Source organism: Saccostrea cucullata, unplaced genomic scaffold (genome assembly GCF_032062105.1).
Source record: "Saccostrea cucullata isolate Sc308-1 unplaced genomic scaffold, CSIRO_AGI_Scuc_v1 ctg1627, whole genome shotgun sequence".
Taxonomy (NCBI): domain Eukaryota; kingdom Metazoa; phylum Mollusca; class Bivalvia; order Ostreida; family Ostreidae; genus Saccostrea; species Saccostrea cuccullata.
The window spans coordinates 39,861-50,927 of NW_026938864.1; the positions used below are offsets into that span (position 1 = coordinate 39,861).

The following is an 11,067-nucleotide window of genomic DNA, read 5'->3' on the forward strand; positions in this document are numbered from 1 at the left end:
CCCTTAATTTTAGGGGCCAGCCCTTTTTTCAAGATATCATTTGAAAGATCTTTATATTCTACACTTCTTTTGTTCTTCATGCTTTTACAAAATATTTCTAAGTAAAAAGTTATCGTAGAAAAGGTGTTTAAATTTTTGAAATTCTTGATAGGACTGTTTTCGGACCATAGCCAGCGTCGGCGCTTCGTACTTCCGGTGGTTGAAATATACTAAATACATATCTCCAAGGGTTGCTCTATCAGCACTGAAAATTTCATGCTTCTGTGTTGAGTGCTTTTTGAGAAAACTGCCGGACAAAATGACCCTCTAAAACTCACTAAATCGCAAATTACTCCGAACCGGAAGTGACGTCATCAAATAAAAAAAAACGCCTTAAGTTCATATCATTTGTCATCAATGCTGAAAGTTTCATGAAAATCCATCGACGCATTTACGAGAAATCGCGTGCACAAAATCGGTAAGAATAATAATAATAAGAAAAGTTGAAAAGAAACAACAGAAAAATAAGAAGGTCTTCCGTTGAAACGGAAGACCTTAATAATAATAATAATAGTGGAAAAGAAACCTAAGAATAACAAGAAGGTCTTCCGCTGAAGACGGAAGACCTTAAATAGTGGAAAAGAAACCTAAGAAAAACAATAAGGTCTTCCGCTGAAGACGGAAGACCTTAAGAGTCATTCTCTGTAAAAACCAAAGAATCCAAGGAGGCCGTAAAAACGAATGTCTCCGAAATACGTAATTTTTTGTATTTAGAGTGTACTCAGGTGTCTAACTGAGAAAACCACCTTAGTTCATGTTTCGGGGTGTCCGTTGCCATGGCAACCATAACTAACACAAATATGGCCATTTTGACAGGTTTTATTTCATTAAATATAGCATTTTTAACCCCAATATTTCCTTTAAACACGAAAAATATGACCACTTTCAATTATATAATTTATTTTATGCATTCTTATATAATTAAAATAATTAAGAATTAAATCTTTTACCTGAGGCGTTTCAAGCTGATAGAAGGCTAAAAATATCAAATTTCATGATTTTTTCAAAATGCAGAAAAATCCATTTTACCCTCTATTTCAATTACATTTATCTTTAAATTCCAAGATAGGTTTTTTAAACTTCTTATTTATTCCAAATATCTATACTATAGTCTTTCATTTCATATAGATTCCAAACATGTGTTTTTCAGATAACTCGGGAAATATCAAAATGAAAAGAACCTATAATCCCGAATTTCCTCAGATATGGATTGGAAAACTGTGTTATACATTGTATATGGTATATTTTATAGAGTTTGTTTTTCTCTTTTGAGGACATTGTTTATGTTAAACAACCTTAACAGAGAATTAATTGATAAAAATGAATGAAATGTATCATTTTAAGGGTGGATAGCAACACAGCAGTGGTTAACAGGGCTCATGGGAATTTTTTTTCATTTCATGTTTTTATCGGTTCAAAATCACTTTTGTGACTAAATTTTAACAATACTGACGTGTATATTAATCATGCTACTAATCAATTCTTTAAATGAAATGCAGATATATTGAAGATATAAAATTAATACACAGATATTTCATTTTACCCCCCCCCCCTTTTTTTTAATGAGGAAAAGGCTGGGATTAATGCCACCTGTTCTATGACTCAAATTTTATCTTCTTCAGCTATTAAACGTATTTGTTACAAATAAAGCTGAAAAAAAGAGTCGATGAAAAGTTAATTTATTAACTCTATCACAACGTAAGGCTAAGGTCAAGAGTTCAAAGTTAACTGAAAAATATATACATGTAGTATAATTGCTTCTTCACATTTTCAGGAATTGACTGGATTGACCTTAAGTCAGGATTTCTGATTACAGAAACAGAATGCTATAAAGTACAACATGTGTAATCCAAAATGGTTTAAATGGACTAAATAAACAATTGATAACTGAAAATAAATCTGAAAATTTAAAGATTATTTATTATTATTTTTTCAAAGAAAATATAAAAGATTATGGTGTGCAGAGAAAGTTCGGGCTAATTATTATTTTTTTAAATACTTTTTCAATCATCAATTTATATTAAAGCTCAAACATTATTCATATACTTGTAATTGATTGATACACAATGAAGAATTTCAAAAATATGTATGTATACTGTTGAACACAAACCATTCACAACAACATATCTAAATAATTTGATTATTGAGCTCATAAAATTATAATACCAGCAGAATAAGGACAACAAAAGTAAAATGAGGCCATACATGTAAGTAATAAGAGTTCCTGTAATTCAGATTTTCAAATTGATTGCAGGCTCGTAAGAGGCAATTTCAGTTGGAAGAGGGGGGGGGGGGGGCACAACCATACATTCTCAGTGAAAACTACCAAAAATTTCTAGAAAGCAAAATAAGGACAAAAGATCATTAGACGTATTTTCTGAGGGGGCACAAGCATAGAGTAGCTATGTTTATTATAGAATTCTATATATTGGCAAAATATTATGGGGGGGGGGGGGCAAATGTTGGTCATATTGTGAAAAATAATAATATATATTCTATGAAATACCCAAGAGCCATTAGCAGGAATAGTAGGATAGCAGGATGAACTTCACTTTCTTCTTGAATGTGATCTATATAAATTCTGTAGACAGGACTTTCTAGGAAATATTGGAATTTCAAATTTACAATATAATGATTTAAATGTTCTCTTTAAATATCTGTTAACTCACTTCCCTCGTCAATCTGCAAATTTTATTTACAAAGCCTATAATTTAAGACAAAGAAAAATCACGCGCATGTAAATTGTAATGTATATAAATTGTTAAAAGTGACTTATAGGTCCGATGGGCCGGGTGTTGAACATATATTATGTTTAATTGTATAACGAATGTTAAAAATAACTGTATATACACATGTCACTATAATAAAATATTTACTTACTTACTTACTTACTTACTTAGTAGGGCAATGAAATACTTAAGTGAATAATTACATAGATGTACAATAGGTGGTTTTTCACTTTTATCAGTTAATATTTTTGTCATCCAAGTAAACGTTATCCTTAAGCCTTGAAAATGATAATAGACACTTTTGACATAGATTTCTTTAATTTTTTTGTCAATTTTTTAAAAATTCAATAGTTGTAACAAATGATGAAATTATCATTTTACATGCAATGTGACTACTGTTTATACACTTTTTATCTTCTATTTAAGAAAGTATATTATTAAAATCTTTTTTTTAAAAATTATTTGAAGCATATTCATAGTAGTGCATAGTGGACCGATGTTATTACAGTATGCATGAATAACTTCAGGATAAGTGGTCAAAACTTCCCTCAGGTATAATACTAGGCAAGACTAGGATTTTCTTCAGATACTGTAAGACTTCACTATTTCTTTGATGTTCTTTGGAAGAATAACAGCAATGTTTGTCATTATATTGTTGTAGTATAATTTAGCAGGCTTAGTGAAGGTGTCCCGACAGTATCTCCCATTCTCTGAAAACTCTCACTAATTTTCATCAGATACTCATTCATTTACTGAATGTCATGACTGGTCATGACTAAATGTAAAACTCTGGCTTCTTGAGTTCTGTAATAGACAATACAAGTATTTAGATTTACCAGGTAGATAATACAAGACTTAAGTTAACCAGAAATCTCTGTCAAGATTGTAGCTCTACTGGTTTGTACTTATAATAAAGAAAGAGAAAACTAACAGTTGGGACATTTACAAAAGCAATCAATAAAATAATGACAAAAACAGATACACAGAATTATTTATCTTAGAGTAGTTTACTTGTGTGCCAAGTTATATTGAAATCAGACCAAAACTGTAGGAGGAGTAGCATTTTGAAAAACTGTTTACAGACGGACAGGCATACAGACAGACAAACAGAGGACGGACACATTACTATCGCATAAGCTCTTCTGGTCTTTGACCAGTAGAGCTAAAAATGATTAAAGGAACCAATTGGATCAAGAAAACAGTTACACTTGTACATGTAATAGGTCATACATCCTCTCTACACCAGTGTAAAATGATTTTTGGACTTTGCGAAAATTATATTGAATAAGGATGTAAATGATAAGCTTCTCTATTTCATTTTCAATACATGATACATGGCATTTAACCCCAGGAAAAAAATGTTCAAACACAACACAGTATCACTAGAAATAATTGCTATTTACTTCTATGGAGAAGATACATGTAAACAACATGTTTATAATTTAGAATTTAAACTATCTTGCCCTTTTTAAATGTTAAGAATACTTGATTTGATTATAAACTGAGTAATATAGTGTAAATGTATATTTATTGGCATTTAAATCTAAGGGCAGATAAATAGAACAGAATCATAACTCATTAGTGTTCAGTGTAGAGAGGTTTCTTAAGGAAAGTGGTAGAAACTCTTGTCAAAATTTTTGAAGATAACAACTTGGGTCATGTTTTAATGAATAAAATGAATAAGTTTTACAGTGTAGTTTTTTTTTTAATTTCTTATTCAAAGTTGCACAAAAATTGAATTTGAAGTAAACAATATTTGTATAGAATAATTAGGATGATTTCAGATTGGTAGAAATTGGAACATCACAGAACGTTTACATGCCTTGAAAAGTGCGTCAATAATAGTAGTTCATGTATATATGGAACATGAAAGCTGTATCCTTCAAAATCTATTACCAATGTCTAATTTCTTGAAAGATATAGAAGGCAAGGCTATTGGGTCAAAATTATAGTACATGGACACTATACCTCTTTATAATTTGGTTTTAATACAATGTTGAAGGCTCCATGAATGATTTAAATATCTTCCCCTTCCTTGTGATGCCCCTCACTTGGTCACACAGCAGCATGCTACAATAAATTGTATATTTTTATAAAAATAATTCTATTCCTTACAGGTACTAATTAAAGCACAATTATAATTATAAGAATGAGTTGTTAATTTAAATTGTTTTGCCATTCACCACATATTTAACGATACTTTTTATTTAGTTTTGTATGTTGACAGGTCTAAAATAAATAACTGTGTACAATAATTCAAATTGGAGAAACTTTTTAAGTAATATCTTGTTAAACTTTAAATGCATACATCATTATAAAGTGTTCAAGATGAACAAGGAAAATGAAATTTACATGGTCAAGTCCAAAGATTATTTCTTATTCTACCCACATAGCTATTAATAGCTACAATGTACATGTATGTAGGTTAAAGCTACCCAAAGTAGCTATTTTACCCTTTAGCTTCTAAGACCTACACATGTAGATAGAAATGCTGTAGTATAGTCTTTGGACTGTACCTTTTTACATTCATTTCGATTTAATTCTTTTTCAATAATTTCATCTACTCATAACTCTACGAACAAATAATATTATATTGTGTATCAGAAATTGTAGTTACTTACGTGCACATGCATGGTGTATAACACTGGTAGCGTTGCACCAGCTTTACCAATCAAATGACCTGCTTTCACATTTTCGCATGTTCTGTTTGGAGGGGAATTCTTGGTCCATCTCCTCTGGTGTTTTCAATATGCAGGTGTGAACTTAGAAGATTTGGAATTTGACAAAACTTCCTTCTTCAACTCTTTGTTTTTATTTTGAAGAAAAGTTAAAATAACGTCCACATTCGATAGTCATTCACTGTATTTACTAAATAATTTAGCAAGTGTAACACATGGCATACGACCTACTTTAGACAATACATGGCCATTGCTAAAACTCACGAGTTGTTGAATGTCTTCAGAATAAACAATATCACATCTGCCAAGGAAGCTATACTGTATAATCTAAGCAGTTTTGTATAAAAATATCAGTAAAACACATCGTTTGTGAAAAGGAACTCCAAACCAGCAAAAATTCATGCTTACAAATACTTTTGTTTTTACCTTCCTTCACTGTCGGAACTAGAGAGTTCTACAAAGGGAGATAATATTTTTGTGAAATGCTAGTTTTTTTAAAATTTTCAAATTCATTTTATTTTTCTAAAGCAAAAAACACACATCCAGAATAATTATGAATAAATAATCAAATGTGTTTGCTTTCAAAATATTGTTAATATTTTATAAACTTATCTTGGGATTTTTTTATAAAATGGCACTGAAATATGGTTATTTAGCGTGTTGGTTAAGGGTTAAAAATAGGAGGAAATTAAATTTCTTTAAAATAAAAAGGGGAGTTAGTGATGAAGCAAAATAATTTTTTCCCTTTACTTCACACATTGTTTTCACAATTTAATGCACTTAATCTAACCATAGTGCATTACTTATTTTGATTTTTTTATGTCAAACATGGGGGTAGCCAAAAAATGTGTTAGGGGACCATAACCTGGAGGATAGGTCACATCTCAAAATTTTTAAATATACCAAATTAATCTCACACACATTCATAAATTTTTCATATATGTTTTATTAAAATCTGTAATATTCGTTTGAACGGCATCTGTGGTCCTTACAGAGAATGACTCTTAATAATCTTTACCAACAGAATCAGTAGAAGGTCTTCCGTTGGAAACGGAAGACCTTAATAATAACTTCAAATCTATGTACAAGTACCTTTAATAATACCTGCATGAATATGATGAAATGGAAATCTACATTTACTACCAAAAAACAAGGATTTAAGTAATATGATGGAGATTGTTGTGAAGTACATATCCTCATCAGTGTTTAAATGCTGAAATTTCTTTTGATAATATTTGCAAAGTTATGTAAAATCTTATCTGTGAAAAGTAGAAAACACTTACTATGGTCTTCAAATCTAGATTTAGATTTATCGACGACGTATTGTCAATTAGCAATGGTAATTTCCATTCCTACGTGGATACGATATATTCTAGTGAGCTTGAGATAAAAAATACCACAGAGTCCGACACTTCTATATCATACTTGGATATCTTACTTGAAAAAGACGCAAATAGTAATCTAACAACCAAGCTACATGATAAACGTGATGACTTAACTTTTCTATCGCCAACTTCCCTTTCATATGCAGCAATATACCTTCATCACCTGTATACGGAGTATATATGGTAGACAGACTGCTAGGCCCAACGACACCTCGGCCTGTGCCGGTTGACACCTCGGCCCTGACAGGTAAGCTCAAAATCATTGACACCTCGGCCCATACTGAAGACAGCTCAGCACAAGGAATAAAATTAATTTATTTTTTGTGATTTCTATGGTTATGTAGATGTAAATATGATTAATCACGACACATAAACTACAAATATACGATAAACGGGTAGATAATTTCTATGTAATTTCTTTTCATAGTTATGGAATTATTGCCTGGTTGATATTATCCAGATAAACGGTTTTTCATATGAATATGAATTCTTTACAATTATTCATATTAAATATCATTTGAAATAAAGTTTCTGCATTAAATATACAGTCAACGTAAGTCATTGTTGATTTGAGAAAGTCCATCAGGTCTCACATTCTTTGTCCAGTTGGATATGCAATGATTATCTAAAATAATGAATTTGTCGTATATTACCACAATCACAACTCGCATATAAATATCGCTGTACATAAGACAATAATAAAATCTTTTTCGGGAGGGAATATTATGAATTTGCCTCATTTACTTCGTGGGTTAGGTTACGGATTGTAATGCGACCAATTGCATCCAACCGGAGTGATCTGTTCTGCTCTTGTGGAAGACTACCGAGTATTGCACGTGCATTATTTTCAATAAGGCGCTCCAATCTGGATTTGCTGCTCCGTATAAACACTGATTTGTAAGATTCACAGTTTTTCAGTTGCATCTTGTTTCTCAACACGCAGATTTTCTCCTCTTTATTGCGGAAGCTGAATTTCACAAGACCAGGTTTGTTTTCAAGTCATGCTGGTAGACGAGATACATCCATTATATGGACACTATCAGAGACACTGTCCCCTAGGGCAGAAATGAGACTTTTTGCCTTTTGCACAAGGTCTTCGTTTTCATTGAAAGCTAGGCCACTGGCTATTATTGTAATGTCATGGTTTTCTAACGGAATTGTATGTCCATCGTGAGCATTTAAAATCGCAGTCGATGTGTGACGGCTTTGTTCCTCTAGGCTGTTTAAACGGCTCTGTATTGAATGAATAGTGTTCACTATCTCATCTGTGCGACTTTTTTCTTTACAGATATCAGTAGAAAGTTCCTCACGCAAAGCCTTTATTTTAGTGTCGATATTATGAATTAAATAAGATTCAAGTTTGACAAGTTTTGATTCAAACAATTGTCTCATGCTGTCCTGGCTACAGTTTAAATCATACACCACTCTCAATAACTTATTTAGTTTTTCAGAAATTGAGAAATCAGTTCCTTCAGCCGAAACTTTCGTTTCTGAATTATTTTTGCTGACTGTAGCCATTTTAGTGTGTTTGAAGTGAGATTCTGTGTTGTTAATGTCAGGCTCAGAAAAAACGCTGCAGTTAGCGCTTCCTACACTGTTGTTTAGATCATTGTTTTCTTCATACAATACAAAATTTGACTGACCTATAAGTTCACTCACCAATACTGAATCAGTATCCCGGTGATCACAACTCTCGATTATGGTTGGCCGTCCTACTCACAATTATTCATTTTTACTCCACTAAAATTATTTTTACTGCAGTAAAACATAAAACACTGACCATTGCTTCTCACAATTAAATATTTTTACTCCAGTAAAATAAATTTTACTCCAGTAAAAATAATCTACCTCTGTACTGGAGTAAAATACAATGTGGCCATTTAACTCACAATTAATTAGTTTTACCCGAGTAAAAATATTTTTTCTTGCAGTAAAAATATGACACTGGCCTTTTTTACTCACAATCAAATATTTTTTACTTAAGTCAAAATCAACCAATCACATTCCATGTTAGATATTTGGTGACTCATAGCTCAACGGGGAACATTCCCCAGGGTGTTTTCACATGACATTTAGAAACTATAGAGGATAGCGTTTATAGGGTCTACTATGCAACATTAAATACATAGGCGCCCTTTTTTAATGTATCAAACATAATATTATAGGCATTAAAAATTGGGGTTGACTTTTCTTTGTTGTTTTACTCCCCCTTTTCAATTTGCTTTCGACGCCTAAAACAGGAAATGTAACTGCAAATGGACTGTACTGTACGGATTTGCCGATATACAGTATACTATGTAATCTAGAAAACATAGCATATTGAGAGTATAGAAAACATGTAGTGATACTATAGGAGAGATCAATTAAACGTCTAATGCCTTTTTTCCGCGTTACAAGGAATTTCTGGTAGTTGATAGTGTCCCAAACTTAAAATATATGGCTGTGCCAACAGTAGTAGGACTATGTATATAATTTAAGAAGTTTTTCTTGTGATTATAGATTGAATCATACCATGAAAAAGTTTCTATGATAAACATAATTATAGACAGTTCCGCATTTTTTTTATATCATAACTTTGGTTTTTTATCTCAATATCCAAACACAGGTGCTTGGGGTCGGGACCCTTTTAATTTGTAACAAACTTGGTTATTGGTTGATTTTTACTAAAGTAAAAATATTTATTTGTGAGTAGAGAAGGCCAGTGTTATATTTCTACTAGAGTAAAAATAATAAATTTGTGAGTAAGATGGCCAGTGTTTTATTTTTACTGCAGTAAAACTAATTAAATGTGAGTAATGTGGCCAAAAAGTATTCATACTTCAGTGAGAAATTAAATAATTTTACTGGAGTAAAAGTATTTAATTATGAGTAGCGATGGCCAGTGTTTTATTTTTACTGCAGTAAAAATAATTTTGGTGGAGTAAAAATGAACAAGCATTCTGAGAGTATTGCATAAGCAATACATGTCCCCTACCGGGTTCCCCTTTTTCTTCAGGATGTCATTTTTTAATGTGCAAAAGTCATGCCCAAGGTTAAACTGAAAGACTTTCAAGTTGTAAATTCCTTAAATCTAATAAAATAATAAACATTAAGACGCCAGTTCAACTCATTTATACATCGTCTTTTCCCCGCTTCATATTTTTGTCGACAATCGGAAGTTAGCGCAGTTCGAACCCGATCTTAATTAAGCGATAATGAAAAATATTCAAAATGCCATAATTCTGTCAAAAATTAATGAAGCAAAACGAAATTCAAACTTGATCTGTAACTCATTAAGATACACTCACGTACCAAAATTCAGCTCAATATCTGCAAGCGTTTAGAAAAAAAGTGCGGAAAACCAAGTGGGAATGAAAAATATTCAAAATGCCATAATTATGTCAAAAATCAATGAAGCGTAACGAAATTCAAACTTGATCTGTAACTCATTAAGATACACTCACGTACAAAAATTCAGCTCAATATCTGCAAGCGTTTAGAAAAAAAGTGCGGAAAACCAAGTGGGAATGAAAAATATTCAAAATGCCATAATTATGTCAAAAATCAATGGAGCGTAACGAAATTCAAACTTGATCTGTAACTCATTAAGATACACTCACGTACGAAAATTCAGCTCAATATCTGCAAGCGTTTAGAAAAAAAGTGCGGAAAACCAAGTGGGAATGAAAAATATTCAAAATGCCATAATTTTGTCAAAAATCAATGGAGCGAAACGAAATTCAAACTTGATCTGTAACTCATTAAGATACACTCACATACACATATTCAGCTCAATATCTGCAAGCGTTTAGAAAAAAAGTGCGGAAAACCAAGTGGGACAGACTGACGGGGACGGACAGACGGACGGACAGACAGACGGACGGACGGACAGACGCAGAGGAAACCTATAGTCCCCTCCGGTTTCACCGGTAGGGGACTAATAACTGTGAGTAGAACGGCCAACCATACTCGATCTTGTAATGTTTGGAGTCTTGTTGAGAATCGCTGCCGCTACTAACTCTATCCATTTTCCTTTTACTTTTTCTAGGCATCATATGTACATCAGGAACTGCTTGGGCAGAAAGTTAACCATCATTCGTGAAGTATTTGTAACATTTTTCACCGTTCATCCAGGTAAAAAACGCAGAGCAAAAATCCGTGCGTCCATCTTGTATTAGCTTTTGTTTGGGCCGATCAGTCTTTTATGCGAGCCGAGATGTCTGCAAAGGACAAGTGCACTTAAGCAATGCTTTATGG

At 32.2% G+C, this 11,067-nt stretch overlaps 1 long non-coding RNA gene across 2 annotated transcripts; it reads right to left on the reverse strand.

The window, feature by feature from the left end:
• Positions 1 to 3,162: 3,162 nt before the first annotated feature.
• On the reverse strand, positions 3,163 to 5,569 carry LOC134251549 (uncharacterized). Of its 2 annotated transcripts, none has more exons than XR_009988780.1 (3): positions 5,396 to 5,569; positions 4,737 to 4,838; positions 3,163 to 3,572 (listed from the first exon to the last, which is right to left on the reverse strand). It is a non-coding gene; the product is annotated as an uncharacterized LOC134251549 (long non-coding RNA). The 2 variants fall into 2 exon arrangements; XR_009988779.1 differs by having other exon boundaries at positions 5,390 to 5,569.
• Between the last annotated feature and the right edge of the window lie 5,498 nt (positions 5,570 to 11,067).